The 21,538-nt window shown below is 41.8% G+C and overlaps 1 protein-coding gene and 1 long non-coding RNA gene across 5 annotated transcripts in view; one reads left to right on the top strand and one right to left on the bottom strand.

The window, feature by feature from the left end:
• The window catches only part of LOC121015108 (uncharacterized), a 14,998-nt gene extending 12,801 nt beyond the window's left edge, over positions 1-2,197 (bottom strand). Inside the window, exon 1 of the long non-coding RNA XR_005783624.1 lies at positions 1,994-2,197. This is a non-coding gene — a long non-coding RNA (uncharacterized LOC121015108). The remainder of the gene's footprint in view (positions 1-1,993) is intronic.
• PLD5 (phospholipase D family member 5) overlaps positions 1-21,538 on the top strand; it is a 434,076-nt gene that overhangs the window by 184,943 nt on the left and 227,595 nt on the right. The gene's annotated exons all lie outside the window — the stretch shown is intronic.

Here is a 21,538-nt window from a genome sequence, read left to right as displayed (position 1 = left end):
GCGTCCGACTTCAGCCAGGTCACGATCTCGCGGTCCGTGAGTTCGAGCCCCGCGTCGGGCTCTGGGCTGATGGCTCAGAGCCTGGAGCCTGTTTCCCATTCTGTGTCTCCCTCTCTCTCCACCCCTCCCCCGTTCATGCTCTGTCTCTCTCTATCCCAAAAATAAATAAACGTTGAAAAAAAAATTTTAAAAAAAGAAAACCCAGTAAAACATAGCAAAGTATCTGAGGCCAATACAATAGTCATCATAGTAAGAGTAATAGTAACAAAATAAATAACATCACACACAGCACGTCTGATGTATCAGAGAGGTAAAATGAGATTTTTGAGCCATTTCTATGGATTTGGAAACACCACGTTGCAGGAGATAGTCACAGGTAATTATTAATGTGTTTTCCAAAACACTGGAAATTGATGATTTGTGCATCCATAAGATGAACTTCCGCTGTGATCTTTTTGCTTCAGTAATTGTGACATTTCCTACATCAGATAAGCCAAGCTTGTCCCATATTATAAATGGAGTACTTGATTCTGAGTGCTCTTGGAAGTATTGCAGGCTGGGATATTTTCTTATCTAGTTTTTATGCAAATGCTTTCTTGTCTTTAGCATGCAGTTCTCACTGATGCTATTTACTGGTACCTGGGGGCACAGTCTGCTATTATATTCTCATCTGACCATCACGTTATCTTGGCAGATAGTTCTTCTTACATACTGTGTCTGGAACTGAACTTCCAGGCGGTGGTGGGCTGTGACTTGCCACAAGTGAGCACTTCTTGTTTATTTTTATTTTTTTAACGTTTATTTTTGAGAAAGAGAGAGAGCGAGCGCACAAGCAGGAGAAGGGCAGAGAGAGAGGGGGACACAGAATCTGAGGCAGGCTCCAGGTTCTCAGCTGTCTGCACAGAACCAGATGTGGGGCTCGAATCCACAAACCATGAGATCATGACCTGAGCCAAAGTCCACCGCTTAACTGACTAAGCCACCCAGATGCTTCAAGTGACCACTTTTTAAATATTACATGGTTTTATTGTGGCAACTATCACTTCTCATGTGACTGTAATATACCAGCTACTCTGAAGGTTACCTAATGTTATATCTCTGATTCTTACAATAAAGCAGACATTATTGTTCTTATTTTACAGATGAAATGATAGGTTCAAACTTATTACATAATCTACCCACATAATAAGAGTCAAGCTGAGTTCAAATTCAGATCTGACTCCTTCCTTATTGTTTTTTAAGGTTTATGTCTTTATTTTGAGAGAGAGCACAGTGGGGGAGGAACAGAGAGAGAGAGGGAGACAGAGAATCCCAAGCAGGCTCCGTGCTGTCAGTGCAGATCCCAATGTGGGAAAAGCTTAGGTTAAGATTTTATGCCTGTTGACTATTGTGTGCCCCAGAGATGAGTCCCAGGAAGACATGTGGGTTCTGAGTCATGCTCTCCCTCACGAAGCTTGCCCACCTGAAGCTGGGTCCCAGTGCACAGCTCCGGGCTTCTCTCTGAACCTTCCCACAAGACACTCCCCCCTTGCCAGACCCTGGTCCTCTTCCCCCTAGACACCCTGGTCCTGAGGCCTCAGCACGTGTCCACAAGACCCACCACATGCATCACGCAGAGAAGCGGCACTTTTCAGTGTCCATCTGCCCACTATTGAAGCTTCCCCATTGATTTCTCTCCACCCCCCTCCCAAAATCTCTTTCTGAATTCTGCAAGACTTTAAGATATAAAACCTTGGACTGCATTTTTTAGCCCCAAATTTATCTGAAGCCTTAGGTCAGGAGATTGTGTTTCTGCACGAAGTGGAGACTGGCTTTCTGCGAACCTGAGTGAGTTGCTCTGCTTTGTTCCACACAAAGTTCTGATGCTCATGAGGTTCAGGTCCCCTGCCCTCCATGTGTGGATAACCTCTCCTTTGCCAATTTGCGTCCTACGTTGTGGTCGGTCCAGAGGTCTCCGTGGGCCCTAATAGCGGCCAGGCTTTGGCCGACCTACCTGTTGCTACCTCTTCTGGGCACAGCTGCCTTCTGTGTCCACTTCTCGGGTTTCCCTGAGGCCATCTTGCCTGCTTTGCCCTGGTTGCCTGGGTCCCCGTGATTTACCACACTGGCTGCTGCCACATGCCCAGAGTTGCCCACTCTTATAGTACTTGTTACCTGCTGGTGAATGGCAGGTACTCGTTTTCCAGTAATTTACCCAGTCCCCAAAGGAGGCTTATTTCACAAAATGAGAGCATCTTGAAGTCTCTGAAAATTCTCCTTAGATAAGTGAACTATAAGCACTTCTTAGTCCGACTCCGTCCATAGTGTTGAGCTGAGCTACTTTTTCTTTTTTTTAATGTTTATTTATTTATTTTGAGAGAGAGAGCGAGAGGGAGAGGGAGGGAGGGAGGGGCAGAGGGAGAGGTAGAAAGAGAATCCCAAGGAGGCTTCTCTCTCAGCACAGACCCCGATGTGGGGCTCCATCCCAGGACGGTGAGATCATGACCTGACCTGAAATCAAGAGTCAGACACGTAAGGGACTGAGCCACCCTGGTGCCCCCGAGCTACTTTTTATGAAGGCTTTTGTGAGTTCAGTTGTCTTTACTTTAGTGTTAAAAAAAAAAGGGATTAGGAGCCATAGCTAAGAGGGAGACTCCCCTCCCCTCTCCCAGTTTGAACACAGGGCATCCTAGAGTCCAAAAGTATTAACACCAGATGCAGTGTATCTCTCTCAATACTCTTGGATGAATGCGTATTGAGTTTGGAGTTTGGTTGAAAATAGAGAATTAATGAAACTTGAATCAATGGACTAAGACACTCTCAACTTATGTGTAAATCAGTCTAGTCTTGGAGGTATGATGGTGAAGGTTGATTATATTGCTTTGGGTCTACTGTGTCTATTTTCAGGTTCAGGTATTAATAATTATGGTCTTAGTGACCCCAATTTTAATCTGTCTTGGCAGTAAGGATATATTAAAAGACCCCCTTTACAGGGTACTAGTGTTTTGGCAATTCTATGGCAGGTGAGTTGGGATGAGATGTCTCAAGTGTGTGCTTTATTCTTATTTTTCTGATTGACATTTTGGTCCCTATTACAAATTTGGTAAAGAAGGGAGGGTGACATTTGTCATTTGTATACATTATCACTAAATTTTCATTCCATGCTTAGTCCCAAGGATGTCATAGAGTACCCATTTGGTTAGGCTGGTAATGCAAACACCAGATACCCCATGTCTTAATCGTTACACATTTATGTGTCTTCTCTTCCAGACTGTGAGCTTGTTGAGATGGGGAACACTGATGAATGCACATGTGTCTGGCAGCTGACAGGATCTCAGACGCCCAAGGGTGATGATGGAAGGGACGAGGAACCTAGTATTCTAGATGGGGACCTAGCATTCTCTGGCCCAGTGCCTCAGACAGAGGGTACTCAAATAATTGTTAATTCCTGTGAAAGTAGAAAAATGGAAGAAAAAGAAGAAAAAAAACATTATGGGATAGCAGAAGGGGAACTAGACCAGGGACAGGAAAGTTTTTAGCCTCCACTGACTTCTCTGGGTAAACTTGGGAAAGTCACTCAGTTCTTCTGGGCTTCTGTTGTTCCATCTGTAAAACGGGGAGATCATCTAACATGACCTCCAAATTCCTTTCTTCCTCTAACAATTGTACAAGTCTATGGCATACCAAAAGATTGAGAGAGTTGTACATATTTCATTACCATGTATGAAAAACATGTATCCACAGAATCTGTAAGCTTTTAGGATTCTCTGCCAGAATTCAATTGATTGATTTTTTTTTTTCCCATCAGCCAAATATTTAATAAGGGCCTGGTTGGGGTAAGGAAGATGCAGGGAGAAATTCTCAGTTTCTGCCACCAGTAGTCTGGTGAGAGGTAGACACGTTAAGAAACAAGTGCACTGGAGCCTAAAAGTGTTCGGTGCTAAGGAATGATGGGAGGGAGAAGCTGGCTCTGGAGGAATGACAGAGCAGGTCACTGATGTCAACAAGTCCAGGCTTTCCCAATACAGCCACAGCACGTGCAGAGACTTGGGTATATAGGAAGGCACGACTTTGTCACTGAAGAGCAAGCACTGGTTCCATGTGGCTGGAGAGGAGAGTGTGAGATCGAGGCAGAAAGAGAGAGAGAGAGAGAGAGAGAGACAGGAGGGAGAGAGGCAGGGGCTGAGACAAAAGAGGCTGTGACCCCTGTGAAGGTCAGATGCACCACATGTAGGAACTGGTATTTTATTGTGAACACTGACATGATTCTATTTGCATATTGTGGAAAAATAGCGTTAATAATATGTGTGATGAGCTAACCGGGTCTTAAGGCAGAATCCTTAGATGCCTGTTTTAGATTCTCCTGGGTGCTTGTTCAAATGTGCATTTCTGGGTTTGAATCTAATCCTTATACAGTGAGAATTTCTGTGGGTTTGGCTTAGGAACCTGCATTTAAAAAAAAAAAAAACTCTTACAACTTAGGCAACTGGCAAATGGGAACCACGGAATGAGTGAATGGAGAGTAAGTGGCAGGGAAGTCAGAAGAGCATGGATATGGGCTCAGATGAACATTGGGATCAATCTCAGCTATGTCACTTGGGAGTTGTCTCATCTTATCCAAGCTATTTAGCGTCCCTGAGGCTGAAGTTTTTCCTTTTACAAATGGGCTTAAAAGTGCGTACCTCATTGGGTTTTGGTCAAGATTAATTGAGATAACATATGTCAAGCCCCTAATGCATTTGGAGGCATATAGGAACTGCCTGGAGAAGTTACTTGAACTCTGTGCTCACTAATATTCTGGCATGGGTTATAATGGATTCTAGAAACTCCCCAGGGGATTTTGGTTAGGGACGGGTAGGAATCACATAGACAATATATGTGGTCTCCTTCCTCTAAGGCAGTGTCAGTGAAGGTATAAAGTAAGGGGATAAATTTGAAAGAGTTTTAGGAGAGAGATTCCCTAGGACCTGAAAGAATTTTCTAAATGTTCTTAAGTTTGTAATTTGGATTGTTTCTGGTACCCAAAGCGGCAGAATGCAGTTCTGTTTTGAACATGGTGGGGTCTGCGGTCATCTATGTGAAGACATCCAGAAGCTAGTGCTCGCTAGTGGACAAGGGCCTCAGGAAAAAGCTTGAGGCCCTGGTAAAGAGTAGGCTGTCAGCCATGGTTGAAGGGGTTTCCCTGGGACAGGGTGGAAGGTAAAAAGCTAAAAAAGAGACCTCATGACTGACCCCCACGTCAACACCAAATTTTGAAGGTTTTCAGAAACAGGAGAGGTTTTATTTTAGAAGCACAAAAAAGAAAGCTGTTCAAGTGCCACAGTGAAATCTAGTAAGACAGGAAGTTTTTTTAAAGGAGAAATCCTGTCCCGCCAGTGATGGGCACTTAAGCCGCAGTAGTTGGTCATCTGATGGGTTATCCTACGGAAAGGTTTGTGTCTTTGGCTTTCTAGTTACACTTCAAATACCCAGTGGAGCCTCAGAGGCAGAAACTGATTCCTTACTGCTTATTGAGTGGGAAGGATACTTCCAACATCTCTTATTGAGAATTATTTCCCATGAAGAGTTGATATTGGTTATCTAGAGAAGTCTGTGGTCCTCTGGGGAACCAAAATGACAGTTTTTAGTACAAAACAACATGCACTCCCAATGGTTTCCTCTTGAGTTAGATATTAACGATTGACTAACCCAGTTACACCTTTATTCCTTAATAGAGTTTTTTTTTTTAATGTTTATTTATTATTAAGAGATAGAGAGGCACAGAGCATGAGCAGGGGAGGGGCAGAGAGAGGGAGAGACACAGAATCTGAAGCAGGCTCCAAGCTCTGAGCTGTCAGCACAGAGCCCGATGCGGGGCTCAAACTCACAAACTGTGAGATCGTGACCTGAGCCAAAGTCGGATGCTTAACTGACTGAGCCACCCAGGCGCCCCCTTAACAGAGTTTTTAATATGAGGGAAAGCATTCTTCAGAGCTTGGAGTAAGAACATATTGGGATTGAGGAATTCACATTAGGAAAGTTAACATTCCACAGGTGCTGAACTGTGTACCAGCTTATTACAATTACAGTGCATATGAAAACTCATCGCTTTGCACTTTTAAGGATGATGGTCCTTTTGCCTCCTATTAAAATTGAAGCGTGAAGCTTGGATGTTAACATTTTCAAGGAGTCAGCATATTTGAAATTTCCTGTCTCGGGTTTTATTATTGTGAGTTAACGCCGTTAAAAACTACTAACAAACTGAGAAACCGTTAGAGCATTGTGTTGTGCAAATGCTAACACAAGGTATTATACAGCTCACTACATTTCCAGTTTGAAATGAGATACTAAAGAAATCTAATTTATATTGTTAAAAGAGTATTCGATTCACTCACCCAAAAAGTATTAAGCAAATGAGCTATGGGCAGTCATATTTTTTAAAGCTTGTAGAAAAGACGGAGAGAGATCGAGATCTAATGATTAAAGAGAATATAAGCAAATGCTAATTTTTTTTAATAGTGAGAAATTTCGGGGCACCTGGGTGGCCCGGTCTGACTCTTGGTTTCGGTTCAGGCCATGATCCCAGAACTGTGGGATTGAGCCCCACATTGGGCTCCACACTGAGATGGAGCCTGCTTGAGATTCTCTCTCTCTCTCTCTCTCTCTCTCTCTGTCTCTCTCTCTCCCCCTGTCTCCCTCTCTCCCCCTCCGCCCCTCTCCCTTGCTCATGCTCTCTCTCTCTCTCTCAAAAATAAATAAATTAATTAAATAAAATGATTAAAAAAATTAGTGCAAAGTTTCAAGCAGAGAATGGACGGTACTTTTTAGCTGCTTTTTACCAAGCCAGAAAATGAGATGGGGAAGGATCTAACATTAAATTAATGTTGTTGTATGTCAGGAACTTTAAATAAGCAAGATCTTTCCTGCTTTGATTAGGCTAAGTCAAGTAACGTATCCACACACAATCAAGGCAACTGGCAAGCCGGGAATCTATCCTCAGCCCTTAGGACTCACATTACCCCGTGTTTCCACCCAAGGGAACAACAATTTTGAGCTACCACACTCTTATCTTTAGTTTGAAAATACTTAACAGTTTTGACTTTCAGAAACTAGTAAAAGTTCTTCCCAGGAAACACATTCTAAAAGCAAGGCATGAACGATATCGGTAATTTGATTTCTGATCAGAAATACCGTGTGGCTATAACATAATAAGACTTGCTGGCTTATAATCATCTCTCAAGGATATTTCAGTCGAGTTGCCAACAAGTTCTGAGAGCCGCAGGCTTGTTAGGTCGGGGAGCATCTCCCCAAAGTGCAGGTGCTATGGGTATCATTTGGGTTGGTCTCTGTATCATTCTGGTTACTCCAGGACACAAGAGGCTTTGAGTCCCAGTGTGAGGAAATGTGTGAGCTGCAGCAAGGGGTGTGGCTTGCAGAGAACCAGCGTTCATGTATGACAGCATGAGAGGATTCAAATGCTTTATTTAAAAAAACAAAACACCTCACAGGCTGAACTGTTTTCCTGGATGGAGTGAACCCACCAGCCATCACTTGGATTCCTGCCTCCCGGTTAGAGCAAGTTGGTGTGCAGAGCCAGTTAATTCAGAACACTGAAGGAGCTTGAAAAATAATAAACTTGAGTATGGGCTTGTTTTATGGAGGATTGGGGAGGAATTTTTTAGATGTGTAGGACGTTTACCAGCTTTATGCTTAATAAATGTTACATCAGCATTAAGTATGTAGTCGCAAATTCACTTGGTTTTTAGCAAAGAGTTATTTGAACCACTTTTGCTTAGCATGCACATTAGTGATATAATGGAAATGTACTGCCTTGGGTCATTGTAACGAAACCATCTTACTTTTTACTTACGTGATCTGACGCTTTCTACATTTATTCCCAGATCTTGTATTTGTTCTGGGATCTCCTGACAGCAGTGGTGAGGGGGGCCTGTGCAAATGTGTCTGCTGCATATTGCTCTGGGGAGAAGGCAGAAGACGAACCTGTAATTGGTCATGTTGCCTTTTCTCTCTCTCTGTCAGATTTATTTTCCATTTTATGCATCTGGTGAAGACAAGGATTTTAATGCTTGAGTGCAAAGATCTGACTCTGTAAGGATGTACTTAACCCTTTCTGAAAATACAGTGATTTCACAGCATCCCGCCTCAAGCACACTGCATTTGTCAACTTGACTTCTTTTTCCTTCCAGTCCTCTTTGTCTTTTCAGCTTCCCCCTTGCCTACTGTAATCATCTTCTGACCATCTGGAAAGGCTCTGATCCTAGGTGCAGAGTTCATTTAAATGTTTCAGTGCTGGAAGAATGGAAACCTTATAAAAATGTAATTTTTTTTCCTGCTGTTATGGGAGCAAAAATAAATGTTTTAGGGCTCTTTCCTGCTGAGGAAGGATTTTAGAGTTTATAGGCTTGTATACAGATTCTGGATAAGGACAGTAGCCCGGATGCACCGAGAGGAATTGGAGAAGGGCTGCAGGCATTGTCAGCAAGCAGGACCCAGCCATCTGTGTTTCCTTCATCATCCAAATAATTCTTGGTGAGGATCAGGGAGGCACAGTAACTCTTCCAGGCAGTGAGCGCCCTTCTTGCTTTGTTGAGCCAGTCCAGGGATGTCATTAGCCTTGGGATGTCACATTCCTCTGGATGAATTGAGCGAGGTGACTGTCAGGTGCCTCCCTTGGAAACTACCGAAGAACACTTAAATTAAAGGGACGTCAGTGGCAGTGAAAAGACATAAATCACCCAGCTTCAGCTTTGCAAGCAACACATGTAGCCTTTATCTTTCCATGGAGTACAAAGTCCCTAATTCTGTGATGACACCACTGTCCTCAAGAGCCAGCTGAAGTTTTTATTCCTTCTCCTCCTTTTCACTTTCGTCCATTATCTGTTTTATTTTCTTTTTATTGAACAAAGAATAAAGCATTTCTTTATAACACAGATGGTATTTTTATTAATCAAAATCATCATCATCATCATCATCTTACCGTAGTGTTACCAGATCTTTTGATACTTACTAAATGTCAGGGATGGTTACACACTGTTCAGTGGAGAAGAGAGAGAGACAGACCAACAGAGAGAGGGAAGTGGGGGGCTGCCCTACTGGAGCTTACATTCTAGAGGGAAGACAGACAAGTGATTGTCTGCATAGAGAGCTAGGTGATAGTTGATAGATAAATAGATCATAGGTGATAGATACATGATTGATAAATGATATTTAGATTTATAGATTATATATATATATATATATACATATATATATATATATAAATATATATATATATATATATATATATATATATATCCATACGTATCTATCTATCTACCTATGGAGAGAAAGAGAGAGAGAGGGAGAGAGAGAGAGAGATGGCAGAAAGTACTAAATGCGATAGAAAGGAGAGAACCCACAGGTGAAGGCAGTAGGGGCCGAAAGCAGGGGAGGGGGGCAGCTGGCAGTTCACTCAGGCAGCCCTCACCTTGGAAGAGATATGCAGGAGGCAGGCACCCAGAATAAGAGGGTTTCAGGTGGAAGGGGAGGGTAGCAACACACCTGGCATGTTTGAGGACTGGTAACAGGACAATGTGGCCAGAGCAGAGTGAGCAAAGGTCCATTAAATGAGATCATTTGTGCCACCAGCATGTGGCAGTGCCTTGCCCATAATCAAATCTGTGGCTCCAAAGTATGAAAATTCCACCTGCCTGCAGCCAGCTGTCTCCCCAGCGTAAGTGTGGACACTTTCTGGAGTAATCCAGGGGCTCTGTGGGTCTTCTGCCTGGTTTGTGGGATCTCTGTGACATTGACGTTTGTCATGATAATGTCTGTGTTCTGTGCTTCTAATAACTTTATACTGCACAGCCAATCCTGTTGATATTTTGGTGAGCAGAATGTCTTGCTGTCTTATAACCACAGCGATATTTTGTAGTGAAAACAACCCCTAAATACGTGATTTTGGAGTATTTTGTCCAACTCGAAGTACTTTGCAAATACAGGCACAGCTCGGAGATCTTGCAGGTTGGGTTTCAGACCCCTATAATAAAAGCAAATATTACAATATAAAGTAAGTCTAATGAATTTTTTCATTTCTCAGTGCATATAAAAGTTCTGTTTATACTATACTGTATTTTATTAAGTGTGCAATAGCATTATGTCTACAGAAACAATGTACATATCTTAATTAAAAAATATATTGCGGGGGCACCTGGGTAGCTAAGTCGGCTGAGTGTCTGACTCTTGATTTCGGCTCAGGTCACTTCAATCCCAGGGTTGTGGGATTGACCCCTGAGTTGGGCTCCATGTTGAGCCTACTTAAGATTCTTTCTCTCTGGGGGTCCTGGGTGGCTCAGTTGGTTAAGCAGCCAACTCTCGATTTTGGCTCAGGTCACGTTCTCATGGTTCATGAGATCAAGCCCCATGTTGGGCTCCGCACTGACAGTGTGGCTCCTGCTTGGGATTCTCTTTCTCCCTCTTTCTTTGCGTCTCCCCTGCTTGCATGCACTGTCTTTCTCAAAATAAATAAATAAACTTAAAAAAAAAACAGATTCTCTCTCTCTTTCTCTCTCCCCCCCACCCTTCTACCCCACCCCTCCCTCCTGCTTGTATTCTCTGTCAAAAAAAACCCACATATATGTGTATGTGTGTGTGCATATATATATAGATAGAAAATGCTAATCATCATCTGATTTCTTAGTGAGCTATAATCACTGATCACAGTGATTATAATATATATAATAAATAATATATAATAAATATAAATATTATAATAAATGAATATAATAAATAATAAATATAATAATATATAATAATAAATATAATAATGAAATAATAATAAATAAATATAATAATATATATAAATAATAAATATAATGAAATAATAAATAAATATAATAATATATTATAAATTATATAATAAATATAATAATACATATAATAAATATAAATAGTAAATATAATAATGAAAAAGTTTGAAACACTGTGAGAATTACCACATTGTGACACACAGACACGAACTGAGCAAATGCTCTTGGAAAAGTGGCTCCAGCAGACTTACTTGGTGCACAGTTGCCCCAAACCTTCAATTTGTTAAAAAAAAAAAAAAAAAATTGTGTCCGTGAAGTGCAATGAATGAGGTGCACCTAGAAATGAGTTTGAGAATCTCTGATGAGAGGGAACTTTTCCTGCAGCCTTTTAACTGGTTTTCAACATAGCTATGTACTAGAATCATCTGGAGAACTAAAAAAAAAAAAAAGATACTGCCACCCAGGTCCCACCCCAAACCAGCGAAATCCCCAGTATTTTATTTTAAGCTCCTCTGGTGATTTTAATAGGCTACCAGGGACAAGAACTCCTTCCCAAGTGGCCTGCCTTAAAGAGATCTAAGTGACTATAGGTTGGTGCCAGATAGGTTTATTTTTGTTTTCTGATCCTTTGGCTTCTGCCTTTTGATATTGTCCTGCCTCCTGGGGTCAGACCTTGAAAGCTTTCTCTCTGCAAGACTTCTCAGTTTTCTCTTCCCAGCTTGGTTTATCCGTCTGTGGTTCAGGTTCAGGTTCATCCGTCTGTGGCATCCTTCTCCGAGGTCATTGTGAGGGGCTGATGAAAGTCAGGTGTTCTGATCAGTACCTCCATTCCCCTGTCCACCCTCCACTACTTTCCTCATGTTAGTGAAGTATAATGCTTCCATTTTCATCTCTAGGTTGTGTGTGTGTGTTTAAAATGTGCATGGAAAATTGTCCACAGGGTAGAGTAGAGCTTTATTTCATGCTGCGCTATTCAACGTGAACCCCCACGGACCCACTTCAAGTAAAAATTACCACCTGCAATGTAATACCATAAATAAATGGTATGTTGAATTTTTTGTACTTAAATTTAAACATATCCATACATATAAATATGTGCACACCTGTATGTTTATATATATATGTGTATTTACATATACATATACACATACGTATATACATGTATATATATATATACATACTTACATGTATTTATTCGTATCAGTGTATATTTATAGTAATTATATATAAACACTACACATAATCAGTCTGAGTGTCAGCTGACTTTTTTTCAGAAAGACTACTTTCATGCTGGGGTTATGCTCTTTTTACTGGGGTGGAGGGATGTTAAAAATGATGTTATATTAAGGGTGTAGGATTTTTCCCTCAGGTGAAATGAAACGTGAGCATTCAGTATTGTCCCAACGTTAGTTTTCTTCTAGTTTTGACTAGTACATGATATTAAAAACCCTGGTGACTCCAAGTTATTGCTGGACACTTGTGTATTCCAGGGGGTGTTCTCTGGATCTCTCCTTGGTACGGAGCCCACGCCCGTCAGAGCTGCCCAGGGGATGTGGCTCAGCAGGATCCACTCACTCATTTCCATTCTTGCTTGCAAGGATGTCCCAAGACCAGCTCTGATTTCACTTTTTAATCTCTCCTAACTCTGTGCTGAAAATCAGTACTGTTCTTTATCCTCTCCTTCTGATCTTCTTGACATCTGTTTTCTTCATTTTCTAATGAAAAGCAACATTCTCGGGGCACCTGGGTGGCTCAATCCATTGAGCATCCCACTCCTTAGCTCAGCTCAAGGTCATGATCTCAGGGTTTGTGGGATCAAGCCCCATGACAGGCTGTGTGCTGACAACGCAGAGCCAGCTTGGGATTCTCTCTTTCCCTCTCTTTCTGCCCCTCCCCTGCTCATGCTCTCTCTCAAAATAAATAAAGTTAAAAAAAGAAAGAAACATTCTCACTGTCAAAAAGCAAACAGACAAAGCTTTTTCTTTCATTTATTTATTTATTTATTTATTTATTTTTTATATATGAAATTTATTGTCAAATTGGTTTCCACACAACACCCAGTGCTCATCCCAAAAGGTGCCCTCCTCAATACCCATCACCCACCCTCTCCTCCCTCCCACCCCCCATCAACCCTCAGTTTGCTCTCAGTTCTCAACAGTCTCTTATGCTTTGGCTCTCTCCCACTCTAACCTCTTTTTTTTTTTTTCCTTCCCCTCCCCCATGGGTTCCTGTTAAGTTTCTCAGGATCCACATAAGAGTGAAACCATATGGTATCTGTCTTTCTCTGTATGGCTTATTTCACTTAGCATCACACTCTCCAGTTCCATCCACGTTGCTACAAAAGGCCATATTTCATTTTTTCTCATTGCCACGTAGTATTCCATAGTGTATATAAACCACAATTTCTTTATCCATTCATCAGTTGATGGACATTTAGGCTCTTTCCATAATTTGGCTATTGTTGAGAGTGCTGCTATGAACATTGGGGTACAAGTGCCCCTATGCATCAGTACTCCTGTGTCCCTTGGATAAATTCCTAGCAGTGCTATTGCTGGGTCATAGGGTAGGTCTATTTTTAATTTTCTGAGGAACCTCCACACTGCTTTCCAGAGCGGCTGCACCAATTTGCATTCCCACCAACAGTGCAAGAGGGTTCCCGTTTCTCCACATCCTCTCCAGCATCTATAGTCTCCTGATTTGTTCATTTTGGCCACTCTGACTGGTGTGAGGTGATATCTGAGTGTGGTTTTGATTTGTATTTCCCTGATAAGGAGCGACGCTGAACATCTTTTCATGTGCCTGTTGGCCATCCGGATGTCTTCTTTAGAGAAGTGTCTATTCATGTTTTCTGCCCATTTCTTCACTGGGTTATTTGCTTTTCGGGTGTGGAGTTTGGTGAGCTCTTTATAGATTTTGGATACTAGCCCTTTGTCCGATATGTCATTTGCAAATATCTTTTCCCATTCCGTTGGTTGCCTTTTAGTTTTGTTGGTTGTTTCCTTTGCTGTGCAGAAGCTTTTTATCTTCATAAGGTCCCAGTAATTCACTTTTGCTTTTAATTCCCTTGCCTTTGGGGATGTGTCGAGTAAGAGATTGCTACGGCTGAGGTCAGAGAGGTCTTTTCCTGCTTTCTCCTCTAGGGTTTTGATGGTTTCCTGTCTCACATTCAGGTCCTTTATCCATTTTGAGTTTATTTTTGTGAATGGTGTGAGAAAGTGGTCTAGTTTCAACCTTCTGCATGTTGCTGTCCAGTTCTCCCAGCACCATTTGTTAAAGAGACTGTCTTTTTTCCATTGGATGTTCTTTCCTGCTTTGTCAAAGATGAGTTGGCCATACGTTTGTGGGTCTAGTTCTGGGGTTTCTATTCTATTCCATTGGTCTATGTGTCTGTTTTTGTGCCAATACCATGCTGTCTTGATGATGACAGCCTTGTAGTAGAGGCTAAAGTCTGGGATTGTGATGCCTCCTGCTTTGGTCTTCTTCTTCAAAATTACTTTGGCTATTCGGGGCCTTTTGTGGTTCCATATGAATTTTAGGATTGCTTGTTCTAGTTTCGAGAAGAATGCTGGTGCAATTTTGATTGGGATTGCATTGAATGTGTAGATAGCTTTGGGTAGTATTGACATTTTGACAATATTTATTCTTCCAATCCATGAGCAGGGAATGTCTTTCCATTTCTTTAAATCTTCTTCAATTACCTTCATAAGCTTTCTATAGTTTTCAGCATACAGATCCTTTACATCTTTGGTTAGATTTATTCCTAGGTATTTTATGCTTCTTGGTGCAATTGTGAATGGGATCAGTTTCCTTATTTGTCTTTCTGTTACTTCATTGTTAGTGTATAAGAATGCAACTGATTTCTGTACATTGATTTTGTATCCTGCAACTTTGCTGAATTCATGTATCAGTTCTAGCAGACTTTTGGTGGAGTCTGTCGGATTTTCCATGTATAATATCATGTCATCTGCAAAAAGCGAAAGCTTGACTTCATCTTTGCCAATTTTGATGCCTTTGATTTCCTTTTGTTGTCTGATTGCTGATGCTAGAACTTCCAGCACTATGTTAAACAACAGCGGTGAGAGTGGGCATCCCTGTCGTGTTCCTGATCTCAGGGAAAAAGCTCTCAGTTTTTCCCCGTTGAGGATGATGTTAGCTGTGGGCTTTTCATAAATGGCTTTGATGATCTTTAAGTATGTTCCTTCTATCCCGACTTTCTCAAGGGTTTTTATTAAGAAAGGGTGCTGGATTTTGTCAAAGGCCTTTTCTGCATCGATTGACAGGATCATATGGTTCTTCTCTTTTTTTTTGTTAATGTGATGGATCACGTTGATTGATTTGCGAATGTTGAACCAGCCCTGCATCCCAGAAATGAATCCCACTTGATCATGGTGAACAATTCTTTTTATATGCCGTTGAATTCGATCTGCTAGTATCTTATTGAGAATTTTGGCATCCATATTCATCAGGGATATTGGCCTGTAGTTCTCTTTTTTTACTGGGTCTCTGTCTGGTTTAGGAATCAAAGTAATACTGGCTTCATAGAATGAGTCTGGAAGTTTTACTTCCCTTTCTATTTTTTGGAATAGCTTGAGAAGGATAGGTATTATCTCTGCTTTAAACATCTGGTAGAACTCCCCTGGGAAGCCATCTGGTCCTGGACTCTTATTTGTTGGGAGATTTTTGATAACCGATTCAATTTCTTCGCTGGTGATGGGTCTGTTCAAGCTTTCTATTTCCTCCTGATTGAGTTTTGGAAGAGTGTGGGTGTTCAGGAATTTGTCCATTTCTTCCAGGTTGTCCAATTTGTTGCCATATAATTTTGCATAGTATTCCCTGATAATTGTTTGTATCTCTGAGGGATTGGTTGTAATCATTCCATTGTCATTCATGATTTTATCTATTTGGGTCATCTCCCTTTTCTTTTTGAGAAGCCTGGCTAGAGGTTTGTCAATTTTGTTTATTTTTTCAAAAAACCAACTCTTGGTTTTGTTGATCTGCTCTACAGTTTTTTTAGATTCTATATTGTTTATTTCTGCTCTGATCTTTATTATTTCTCTCCTTCTGCTGGGTTTAGGCTGCCTTTGCTGTTCTGCTTCTATTTCCTTTAGGTGTGCTGTTAGATTTTGTATTTGGGATTTTTCTTGTTCCTTGAGATAGGCCTGGATTGCAATGTATTTTCCTCTCAGGACTGCCTTCGCTGCGTCCCAAAGCGTTTGGATTGTTGTATTTTCATTTTCGTTTGTTTCCATATATTTTTTAATTTCTTCTCGAATTGCCTGGTTGACCCACTCATTCGTTAGTAGGGTGTTCTTTAACCTCCATGCTTTGGGAGGTTTTCCAGACTTTTTCCTGTGGTTGATTTCAAGCTTCATAGCATTGTGGTCTGAAAGTATGCATGGTATGATTTCAATTCTTGTAAACTTATGAAGGGCTGTTTTGTGACCCAGTATATGATCTATCTTGGAGAATGTTCCATGTGCACTCGAGAAGAAAGTATATTCTGTTGCTTTGGGATGCAGAGTTCTAAATATATCTGTCAAGTCCATCTGATCCAATGTCTCATTCAGGGCCCTTGTTTCTTTATTGATCGTGTGTCTAGATGATCTATCCATTTCTGTAAGTGGGGTGTTAAAGTCCCCTGCAATTACCACATTCTTATCAATAAGGTTGCTTGTGCTTATGAGTAATTGTTTTATATATTTGGGCGCTCCGGTATTCGGCGCATAGACATTTATAATTGTTAGCTCTTCCTGATGGATAGACCCTGTCACTATTATATAATGTCCTTCTTCATCTCTTGTTACAGCCTTTAATTTAAAGTCTAGTTTGTCTGATATAAGTATGGCTACTCCAGCTTTCTTTTGGCTTCCAGTAGCATGATAAATAGTTCTCCATCCCCTCACTCTCAATCTAAAGGTGTCCTCAGGTCTAAAATGAGTCTCTTGTAGACAGCAAATAGATGGGTCTTGTTTTTTTATCCATTCTGATACCCTATGTCTTTTGGTTGGCGCATTTAATCCATTTACATTCAGTGTTATTATAGAAAGATATGGGTTTAGAGTCATTGTGATGTCTGTATGTTTTATGCTTGTAGTGATGTCTCTGGTACTTTGTCTCACAGGGTCCCCCTTAGGATCTCTTGTAGGGCTGGTTTAGTGGTGACAAATTCCTTCAGTTTTTGTTTGTTTGGGAAGACCTTTATCTCTCCTTCTATTCTAAATGACAGGCTTGCTGGATAAAGGATTCTCGGCTGCATATTCTTTCTGTCTAGCAAACTGAAAATCTCGTGCCAACTCTTTCTGGCCTGCCAAGTTTCAAAAGAGAGATCAGTCACGAGTCTTATAGGTCTCCCTTTATATGTGAGGGCACGTTTACCCCTTGCTGCTTTCAGAATTTTCTCTTTATCCTTGTATTTTGCCAGTTTCACTATGATATGTCGTGCAGAAGATCGATTCAAGTTACGTCTGAAGGGAGTTCTTTGTGCCTCTTGGATTTCAATGCCTTTTTCCTTCCCCACTTCAGGGAAGTTCTCAGCTATGATTTCTTCAAGTACCCCTTCAGCACCTTTCCCTCTCTCTTCCTCCTCTGGGATACCAATTATGCGTATATTATTTCTTTTTAGTGTATCACTTAGTTCTCTAATTTTCCCCTCATACTCCTGGATTTTTTTATCTCTCTTTTTCTCAGCTTCCTCTTTTTCCATAACTTTATCTTCTAGTTCACCTATTCTCTCCTCTGCCTCTTCAATCCGAGCTGTGGTGGTTTCCATTTTGTTATGCATTTCATTTAAAGCGTTTTTCAGCTCCTCGTGACTGTTCCTTAGTCCCTTGATCTCTGTAGCAAGAGATTCTCTGCTGTCAGCTATACTGTTTTCAAGCCCAGCGATTAATTTTATGACTATTATTCTAAATTCACTTTCTGTTATATTATTTAAATCCTTTTTGATCAGCTCATTAGCTGTTGTTATTTCCTGGAGATTCTTCTGAGGGGAATTCTTCCGCTTGGTCATTTTGGATAGTCCCTGGCGTGGTGAGGACCTGCAGGGCACTTCCCCTGTGCTGTGGTGTATAACTGGAGTTGGTGGGCGGAGCCGCAGTCAGACCTGATGTCTGCCCCCAGCCCACCGCTGGGGCCACAGTCCGACTGGTGCGTGCCTTCTCTTCCCCTCTCCTAGGGGCGGGATTCACTGTGGGGTGGGGTGGCCTGTCTGGGCTACTTGCACACTGCCAGGCTTGTGATGCTGGGGATCTGGCGTCTTAGCTGCGGTGGGTAGGCAAGTTGCACAGGGGCAGGAGGGGCAGGCTTAGCTTGCTTCTCCTTAGGTGATCCACTTCAGGAGGGGCCCTGTGGCAGCAGCAGGGAGTCAGATCCGCTGCCGGAGGTTTGGCTCCGCAGAAGCGCAGAGTTGGGTGTTTGCGCGGAGAGAGCAAGTTCCCTGGCAGGAACTGGTTCTCTTTGGGATTTTGGCTGGGGGATGGGCGGGGAAGATGGCGCTGGCGAGCGCCTTTGTTCCCCACCAAACTGAGCTCTGTCGTCTGGGGGCTCAGCAGCTTTCCTTCCCTTTGTCCTCCAGCCTTACCGCTTTCTGAGCAGAGCTGTTAACTTATGACCTCCCAGCCGCTAAGTCGCGCTTGCCTCTTCCGTGGGCCTCTCGTCTGCGCTTGGCTCCGGCGACTCCGTTCTGCTAATCCTCTGGTGGTTTTCTGGGTTATTTAGGCAGGTGTAGGTGGAATCTAAGTGATCAGCAGGACGCGCGGTGAGCCCAGCGTCCCCCTACGCCGCCATCTTCCTATCTCGACAAAGCTTTTTCTTTACCAGTGCATCTTATGGCACACATCCCACAGTCCCACTTTGGGGTTTGCCACTGCATAGAAATAGTTCCAGGTAAACTAAAATGCAAACATAAACAACTTGTCTAGCAAAGCATAAAGGCCATATGGTCACGAAGCTCTTTTTTTCTGCCTTTCAGCATACTTGTTTGGGAACTGGCCCAATAGTGTGGAGTGCCCACTGGCAGTATTTGGCAGGTGTGACGGCCAGGGAGTCTGGAAAAACAACAAGGCCAACCTCTTCTGCACAAAAGAAACACCGTGGGACTTAAGGTCCCCGTGTTGTAAAAGAACACGCTCCTATTCTGTGGATCACCTCCCTGACCTCTTTCTCATTTGGGCACAAGAGTGCATTCAAACCGAAGCCTGTCTGGGTGCCACCCTTTCTTTGCTCTCACTTTCCTTCAGAGTCCCAGGGCACATCCTTTTGTCCTAGATAATGCAACTGGTATTCCCTTTTATGTTTTACTTCTTCTAGACAAGCCATTTTTCAAGAGTATTCCAACATCCCCATTTCAAACCCCCCCTTTCAAGCTGTAGATAAAAGTGTCAGCAAAAGTGAACTTGTTGATGTTTTCTTGACCAGGTACTCAGGACCTCATTCCCATTAACAATATTATTCAGAGGCATTGAGAAACAAGCATAAAGTGATTTGTCATTGTCATAATGGTCGGGTGGTCAGGCTCTTTGACCCTTATTCTCTCCATGGTACATTTCCTTGGCTAGTATTTATGATAGCACTTTTCTCAGAAACATCTCATGATTGCCCCAGAATAGAGAATAGTTTATTTTGAATACAGAACATGGCCAAGGTTTTTTGTTTTGTTTTGTTTTTGTAATGAGATTCCTTGCTATGGACCCCCCCCCCTTCTTTTTGTTAAACTGACTTCTGACCTAGTTCACAATATTATCACCAGAAGCAGAGCCAACAGAGGGGGATATGGTTCTTGCTTCATGAGATTAAAAAATGAACAGGACATAAACATTTGTAAAGAAAATCACAGTTCATTTTGAGATGAAATAGCTGACTTTGATTTGCACTTTTCTTGATAATTGTTAGAAGATGAGAAGTAGGAAGGAGGATGGACTTCTATTTTCCCTGGAGAAAAAGTACTGGAAAAACTTTTGACTATTTCCCAATTTATAGGCTCTTTATAAAAATTGTTTAAAGTTTGTATCTTACCTTACTGTTCATAATCGTAGCCTTTCTTTTTAAAAAAAATTTTTTTTTAACGTTTTATTTATTTTTGAGATAGGGAGAGACAGAGCATGAACAGGGGAGGGTCAGAGAGAGGGAGACACAGAATCTGAAACAGGCTCCAGGCTCTGAGCTGTCAGCACAGAGCCCGACACGGGGCTCGAACTCACGGACCACGAGATCATGACCTGGGCCAAAGTTGGCCGCTTAACCAACTGAGCCACCCAGGCGCCCCAATCGTAGCCTTTCTAACCAGAGATAAATACAAGTCATAGAATGAGAAAAACTAAAGTCGAGAAGAAGCTGAAAACTCATCTCACTGGAGGTCTTCACAATACACAGGATCCTTCTCTCCAGCCTTGACCGAAATCCACAAATGCCCATCTGGTCATCTCCAGTGATAGAGCAGCACTGTGTCCTGAGGTAGCCAGCCCCATTGCCAAACATTTCTATTATAAACTATCTTAAAAACTAAATGGCATCTGTGGAATTTGATGCCCCCCAAATAGGCACTGATTTTAAGTATGCTAAGTGCTTAAACTACAGTAAGCCATTTAATGATCAAATAATAATAACTGGCATTTACTGTGTGGTCACTATGTTGTAGACACTGTTAATAAGCACTTCCCGTCCAGTATGCTATCACTGACTTCTTACATCAATCCTATGGATATGATATATCCTCCCTTTTACACATAAGGGAATTAGGCAGAGAGGAGTTGAGCTCACCAGGATAACCTTGGTGGCAAGTTACTGTAACAGGATGCAAGCCTAGGCCTGGGTGACTCCAGAACCCAGGCTCTTATGGTGGTTGTACTTCTAACTTCAACCCCGTCAGGCATGTGCTGAAGTTCTGTTTATGAAGAGAAACTGAGGCTCACTCATGTAAGCAATTTTCCCAGGACAAGTAGAATCTTAAAGCAGGTCTCTCGGATTCCAAGGCCTCCACTTTATGCCAGAGTAATGTTACATGACATCAGCAGAGAGAATCAAAAAGTTAGATGATACACACAATAAAATGTCAGCGGAGGTGGAGTTGAGGATCTGAGTGTCCCAGTGCCATTAGCGCCGTCTTATCTCAATAACAGAAGTATTGAATTACAGCACAAGGAAGAGTGTTGAAGACCCTCCACATGCCAGACAAGTGAGTAAGCCTGAAGGGAAGAACTGGGTTTTTCATCTGTATTTCCCCAACATCTAGCGTGGTTCTGGACACATTGTAGATACCCAGTAAGTGCTTGCTGACTCACTTAATACACCTACCAAGAAGTTTATAATTAATTAGGCAACTGTATTTTCCAATATTATTTACTAATTTACATTTCATCTGTTTCCAGAAGAAATTTCATGTGCCATCCTTTCCGATATGGGTTTTATTTGAGTCATCTGATTTCCACTGATTAGTTAAGTTTTGGTGCCTGCCTCATAGTCTTTTGTTTACTCTGTTAAGAAAACCATGGCTTCAGAGAACCCCAACTCTAGCTGCTGAAAATCTGATTGTGAGCAGGGGAAATCACTGCCCCTGTGGTTTTCAGTCATCCATAGCATTGTGGCAAAGCTAGCTGCATGTTAGAATATGTAAATCCTCAAGTAGTAAATGCTTGATCAAATCATGCATAACAGATAAGAAAAATACACACGCACACACATAAATATATATTACACATAAGGGAATTAGGCAGAGAGGATATATACATCTATCTATGTATGTTTTGGATTACATACAACTCTATAACTTATGGAAA

The sequence above is a fragment of the Herpailurus yagouaroundi genome, unplaced genomic scaffold (genome assembly GCF_014898765.1).
Source record: "Herpailurus yagouaroundi ecotype Mexico unplaced genomic scaffold, PumYag 205, whole genome shotgun sequence".
NCBI lineage: Eukaryota > Metazoa > Chordata > Mammalia > Carnivora > Felidae > Herpailurus > Herpailurus yagouaroundi.
The sequence above is the reverse complement of the archived record's forward strand: the minus strand, read 5'-3'. Positions and strand labels throughout refer to the sequence as shown.